This window comes from Myotis davidii, unplaced genomic scaffold, assembly GCF_000327345.1.
Source record: "Myotis davidii unplaced genomic scaffold, ASM32734v1 scaffold962, whole genome shotgun sequence".
Classification (NCBI taxonomy): domain Eukaryota; kingdom Metazoa; phylum Chordata; class Mammalia; order Chiroptera; family Vespertilionidae; genus Myotis; species Myotis davidii.
Window position 1 is genome coordinate 4294018 of NW_006295559.1, and position 6757 is coordinate 4300774.

A 6757-nucleotide genomic window follows, 5' to 3' on the forward strand; every position below is an offset into this window, starting at 1 on the left:
AATAGGGAGATAAGAGACACGGTGGAAACCTATTTTCTTTTCATTAGCTGGAAAACAGAGATTTAGAAAGCTTAGAAACTTGACCCGACTGAAAAGAAGTAAGAAATAGTAGACCTTGAAAATGACTTCAGGTTTTCTCACTGCACAAATATACTCAAACACTGCTGCAGGTAAATATTTTACCCTTTGTTCTCCCTGCGTGATCTACAATAATAATCTGCTTTGTGTTGATATTTACTGCTGTGTTGCTGACAATTGCCTGAAAGAGAAGTTGGGGTGCTTCACTGGTCTGGAAAAAGTTTAGCTAAATGAGAAAGCAGATCTAATTAAGCAAATTCATTCTATATCTATAATAATAAAAGCCTAAGCAACCATCACAACCGAATGGACGACTGAACAGGCTGCGTGGGGCGACTAGGCCAGCAAGGGGGTTAGTGAAGGGTGACCAAATGACTAAGCAGCCGGCCACATGGGGTGACCAGGCCGGCAGGGGTGTGATAAGGGGCAACTAAACAGTCGAGCAGCAGGCTGCGTGGGGCGACCAGGCCCACAGTGGTGGCAGTTGGGGGCAATCGGCAGGCAGGGAGACAGGTGAGCAGTTAAAAGCCAGTGGTCCCAGGGATCGGGCATAAACCGGTAGTTGGACTTCCCTCGAGGGGTCCCAGATTGGAGAGGGTGCAGGCTGGGCTGAGGGGGGACCCGCACCTGTGCACGAATATTGTGCACCAGGCCTCTCTATATAAAAGGCTAAGTTGACTCGCACATGCGCAATACATATAAAGCTTTTACTGGTGCCAATCACATGTGTGTTTCTGTCTGTCATTGTCGATCGTGAATTTGGTTGACACTTATAGAGAAAGGATGAATAATGATATTAAAATATTCTAATTTCCTTTCACTGTGCACAAATTTGTGCACCAGGCCACTAGTGGTAGTAATAAAAAGAGCAGATAGTTCAAGTAGTTAAGATTTGGGTCACATTAGGTTTCCCTGCATTTTATATTATTTCATTTTTATTTTTCTAGTCTATTGTAAAATTTATATTCAGTGAGTACACTCTACCTGGGTTGGAGTGAGATGCTCCTGGGAAATGTTCTGTGCCTGAAGAAAATAGTTTAGGATTCAGTCTTTTGGTTCTGGATAATGCATCTCATGGACAGTTCACATCAAATCAGTCACACAGCAATGCTTCTACTTTAAAGCAAAATTAATGAAATCTCCAGTTACTTAAACCAATAATGATTTCATGCAGTGGTTCTCAACCTTCTAGCCCTTTAAATACAGTTCCTCATGTTGTGACCCAACCATAAAATTATTTTGGTTGTTACTTCATAACTGTAATGTTGCTACTGTTATGAATCGTAATGTAAATATTAGATATGCAGGATGGTCTTAGGCGACTGCCAAAGGGGTCGCGACCCACAGGTTGAGAACCCCTGATTTAATGTGTTGCATGTTATACACATTTAATGTTCTAATGTATTATGCACTGTATACAGGGTATACAATGATTAAAGTTCCTAAGTACTTTAGATTTAATTTCCACTCCTGCTCCCCAACCTTAGTTCTTATACTATTAGGTGATTCACCCACCTGCTTTATAGGATACTGATTTTTTACAAAAAGTTACCAGCATTCCCTGTGTGTATACTAATTGGCATACAAAGTGAAGCTGGATAGAATTGCTGCCTACACAACTTTAGTGAAAAGTTTACTTTTGCCTAGTAAATTTAAGTTCAAAATCTTAGTTATGGTTTACCAATTAAATATATTTATTATAAACTTAAACTTATTTTCTACTCTTAGGATATAAAGCATGTGGCCCGTATCACTCACTCATGGTTGAGCATTGACCTATGAACCAGGAGATCACATTGGATTCCTGGTCAGTCCACATGCCCAGGTTGTGGGCTTGATTCCCAGTAGGGGGCGTGCAGGAGGCAGCCGATCAATGATTCTCTCTAATCATGAATGTTTCTTTCTCTCCCTCCCTCTCTGAAATCAGAAAAATTATATTTTTTAAAAAGGATATAAAGGCACAGATAATAAGCAGCAAAGGATAATTAAAATATTTAAAAAGGTAAATCGGAAAGTAGTTATCTAAGGTACCCAAAAGCCCCTACAAAAAATTTGTCTCATAATAGGAAGTATAAGTTAGTCTGGAGAAGCAGTCTTTTCTCTTGCATTAGTATCTGTATTAAAACGTTTGATAGCTTTTTCTTTTTAAAGTTTTTCTGAGATATAATTCACACACCAATTTAAATTGTACAGTTTAGTGATTTCAAGTATATTCACAGAGCTGTATAAGTATCACCACAATAAATTTTGGAACATGTTATCACTCCAAAAAGAAACCTCTTACCCCTAAACCTGTCACTTCCTCCCTAGCCCTAGACAACTACTAATTTACCTTCTGTCTCTCTTTATTTGCCTATTTCACTTAGCATATTTTGTAGGTTCATTATATTGTAGCATATATCAATATTTTCATTGCCCATATAATATTTCCATTATATCATGTACCACATTTTATTTAACCACTCAACATTTGATAGACATTTGGGTTATTTCCACTTTGGGACTAGTGTGAATAATGCTGCTCTGAACATTTTTGTCAAAGTTTTTGTGTGGAAATAAGTTTCTATTTCTATTGGATATACTAGTATACTTAGAAATGGACTGCTTGGGTCATATAGTAATTCTGTATTTAGCCTTTTAAGGAACTGCCCATTCCTTTTCCATAGTGGCCGCACCATTTTGCATTCCCACCAGCAATGTATGAGGATTCTAATTTCTCCGTATTCTCAGTAACACCTATTATCATCATCTGTCTTTTTAAAACATTTTATTATAGTCATCCTAGTGTGTATGAAGTTATATCTCCTTGTGGTTTTGATTTGCATTTCCCTGATGGCTAAGGATGTCGATTATCGATTATCTTTTTTCTCATATCCTTTGTCCATTTTTTAATTGGGCTACTTGTCTTTTTATTATTGAGTTGTAGGAGTTCTTTATATATTTCAGGTACAAATCCCTTATCAGATAGGTGATTTGCAAAAATTTCCTCCCATTCTGTAGATTGTCTTTCTACTTTCTTGATGGTATTTTTTGAAGCACAAAGACTTGTAAGTATCAGTGACTTCTAGGGTTGTAACTGTAGGGCCTAGGTGGGTAGGGCATGCAAGAAGGAGGAGCTGGTTTGAGGCTAAAACGAATTCAGTTCTGGCTATTTTAAGGTCCTAGTGGACATTTAAGTGGAGAAATGTTATAGTAACCAGTTAAATGTGAGGCTGGACTCAGAGAAAAGTGTTTTTAGTGGTAATAGAAGTGAATGAGGTCACTCAAGGAATGAGAACAGCTCATAGTCAAGGAAGGGATAATGGAGAATATGAAATGAGTGGAGGAAAGGAAGCCTGGGAAGAAGCTATCAGAATTAGGAAGAGAGCCATGAGAGACTATCACAAGCCAAGGAGTGAAAAATTTCCCAAATTACACTTGCCTTTTCTTAACTCAATTTTTTTCATCATCCTTTAGTTTTCTTTTTATCCAGTATATTGTTTTCAATTTTTCCATGGAAATATTCTTTTCTCTTTGCTCCAAGTTGTTTACTTCCTAAGTTCCTAACTTGGCATCAGAATCACTTAGCTAACTTAAATACAAAATTTGGGAATCCTATTAGATTTGAATGAGGATCACTTGGGGTAATGATCCAGAATCTGTATTTTAAAACCTGGTAAAGACTGGCTTGCTCTTCACTAAACTTGTTCCCTTTTTCTCAGATCCCAACTCATTTATACTGTTATTTACTAGCCTCTCTTGCATTTGGGGATGGTCATATGATTGAGGATGGTCATAGGAATGAAGCAGAGAAGCGTGTTGAATGTTTCTTTAACCCCAACCAATACAAACTTTCCTTGAACAATGCTCTCTTTCCTTAACCTGCTGGTTGGATTGTTTGCCAGAGCAACTTTGGAAATGATAGGTCCAAGAGAACTTCGGTCAGCCTTGGGTCATCTCCAGTCTCCTCTTGCCCCCAGATGATCATAACATGGATTTTTGGTCTTCGTGTAAGCATGAAATAAGAAAAAAACTATTACGTTATTCCACAGTTTTGGTATTTATCTATTATAGCACCGTTTCTTTAACCAAGATAACTCCTTAGGTTGTTATTAAAATTCTGATTTGGGAATCATTGCCCTTGGTTTGTAGGTTAGTCTTCAGCTGTTGATTTCTAGACCTTATATGTACATACAAGGTTTTCTTTGTAATAATTTTCATGGAAATGATTATAGTTAACATCTTGCTTATCTTATTAAGTAACAAACATTTGTATGCTTTCTTCTTGCTGGTCCTTGATACTGGGATACATCCTATGGTAATAAAAGCCTAATATACTAAGTGTCTGGTCGTCCAGTAGGCCGTTCAACCAATCAAAGCGTAATATGCTAGTGATATGCTGAAACCGCTCAACTGTTAGCTATGATGTGCACTGGCCAACCTCTCAGGTCCCTCCCCAGTCCTGATCATGCACTAGTGGGGTCCCTCGGCCTGGCCTGTGCCCTCTCGCAATCCAGGACCCCTCGGGGGATGTCAGAGAGCTGGTTTCAGCCCGATCCTGCAGGCCAGGCCGAGGGACCCCACTGATGCACGAATTTGTGCACTGTCTTGATATAAAACAGTCTCACTCGGGTGGCATGGCTCAGTGGTTGAGCATCGACCTATGAACCAGGAGGTCACAGTTCAGTTCCCAGTCAGGGCACATGCCCAGGTTGCCAGTTCCATCCCCAGTGGGGGGTGTGCAGGAGGCAGCTGATCAATGATTCTCTCTCATTACTGTTGTTTCTGTCTCTCTCTCCTTCTCCCATCCTCTCTGAAATCAATACAAAAATATATTTAAAAACAACAACAGCAACAAAAAGTCTCTGCCTTCTAGTGTGAGATAAGGGCAATTATCTTACCTGTGCTTTGAGACCATCAAGGGAGAAAGGACAAATTGAACCCAATGGTAGAGTTGGGCCCTTATTTTAATGGGATTTTATTTATATTCTTCCTGTAATATTGTTTTCTGTCCTCCTTAGTAGACAAAAGCTATAATCTGTATAAAATCCGTTTAGAGGAACAAACACTATATTTTTGGTAGATTTGTGTTACATGAGGGTATTTTACTTAAGCATATGTTTTTTTCTTTATCTCTACCATGAGGAAAAAATCAAATACTTTATATAGGAGAACTGCAATTCTTAGTCTTTTAAAAATTTATTTATTTTTATTGATTTCAGAGAGGAAGGGAAAGGGAGAGAGAGATTGAAACATCAGTAATGAGAGAGAATCATTGATTGGCTGCCTTCTGCACGCCCCCACACTGGGGATCGAGCCTGCAACCCAGGCATGTACCCCTGACTGGAATTGAACTCAGGACCCTTCAGTCTGCAGGTTAACGCTCTATCCACTGAGCTAAACTAGCCAGGGCGGCAATTCTTAGCCTTGATGCAAATTTTTATTATTGAACTTTTCCTGCAGTCAACTAAAGGGTGTTTTGTGTGTGTGTTTTAAAGGATATCTTATTGATTGCATTTTCTCCCCCCCCCCCCTTTTTTTGAGGGAACTTTTAGATTAGCAATGGTGGAAGTATAGGTAGAGTTAGGTCCTTTCTTACAAGGGTTGTCAAAAGTAGGTTTACAGTTGGGTGTATGTAAAACAGGTTATTCTTGTATTATATTTAGTAATATTTATTTGTAACTGTAAACGTACTTTTGCCCACCTCTGTATTATTCTTATTAGTATAATTAGGATAAAATCATATAATTCAAACAGGACTTTAAAAGTTTGTGTGTGTGTGTGTGTGTGTGTGTGTGTGTGTGTGTGTATACACACATATATATGCCTAATGTGCAAACTGTCCCCTTGAGACAAACAGAAAGCTTCCATACTGGATAGTTTTCTGAATTGTGGGAAATTTCCCCCACTCTTTAAAAGCGTACCTCCTAGGCAGTGTGTATTTACAGAGTCAGACTGGGTCATGCCAAGAGGGAGAAGAGTGTCCCTGGGAGAACTATAAACAGCTAGGTAAGCAACAACCACATCCTGGAGAATTGAAGTTAGTTGATCTTGAAGGTTAACAACCCCTGGCTTTAAGGGATGTTAAAGCAAACTTACAGCATCACACTGAATCTTTTTTAATACAGTGTTTAATCCTTTCCTATTAAATGTTATTATTTTATTTTTTTAAATATATTTTATTGATTTTTTTCAGAGAGGAAGGGAGAGAGAGAGAGAGTTAGAAACATCGATGAGAGAGAAACATCGATCAGCTGCCTCCTGCACATCTCCTACTGGGGATGTGCCCGCAACCAAGGTACATGCCCTTGACTGGAATTGAACCTGAGACCTTTCAGTCCACAGGCTGACGCTCTATCCACTGAGCCAAACCAGATAGGACCACATGATGGTTTTAGAAATTTATGTCTGCCAGTGCTTTAGAATTTCACAGATTTTCATTATTGCTCTTTTCTGGCTGAGTCTCTTTCAAGCTTATGATTTCATACCAATTTATAGTAGGTCATTAAAAACAGTTTTGTTTTTTGCAGTATGGTTTCCTTCCATCATTTTAGGATTTTCTTTCTTTCATTTCATTTTATTTTTTTTTTAGGAACTCCGGAGACTCTGACTATCCTTCCTAAAGCCCACACACATCATGATATTCTTTTATGTGTTATACATTTAAATTATGATGGTGAATCAGATTATTCCAAAAAAT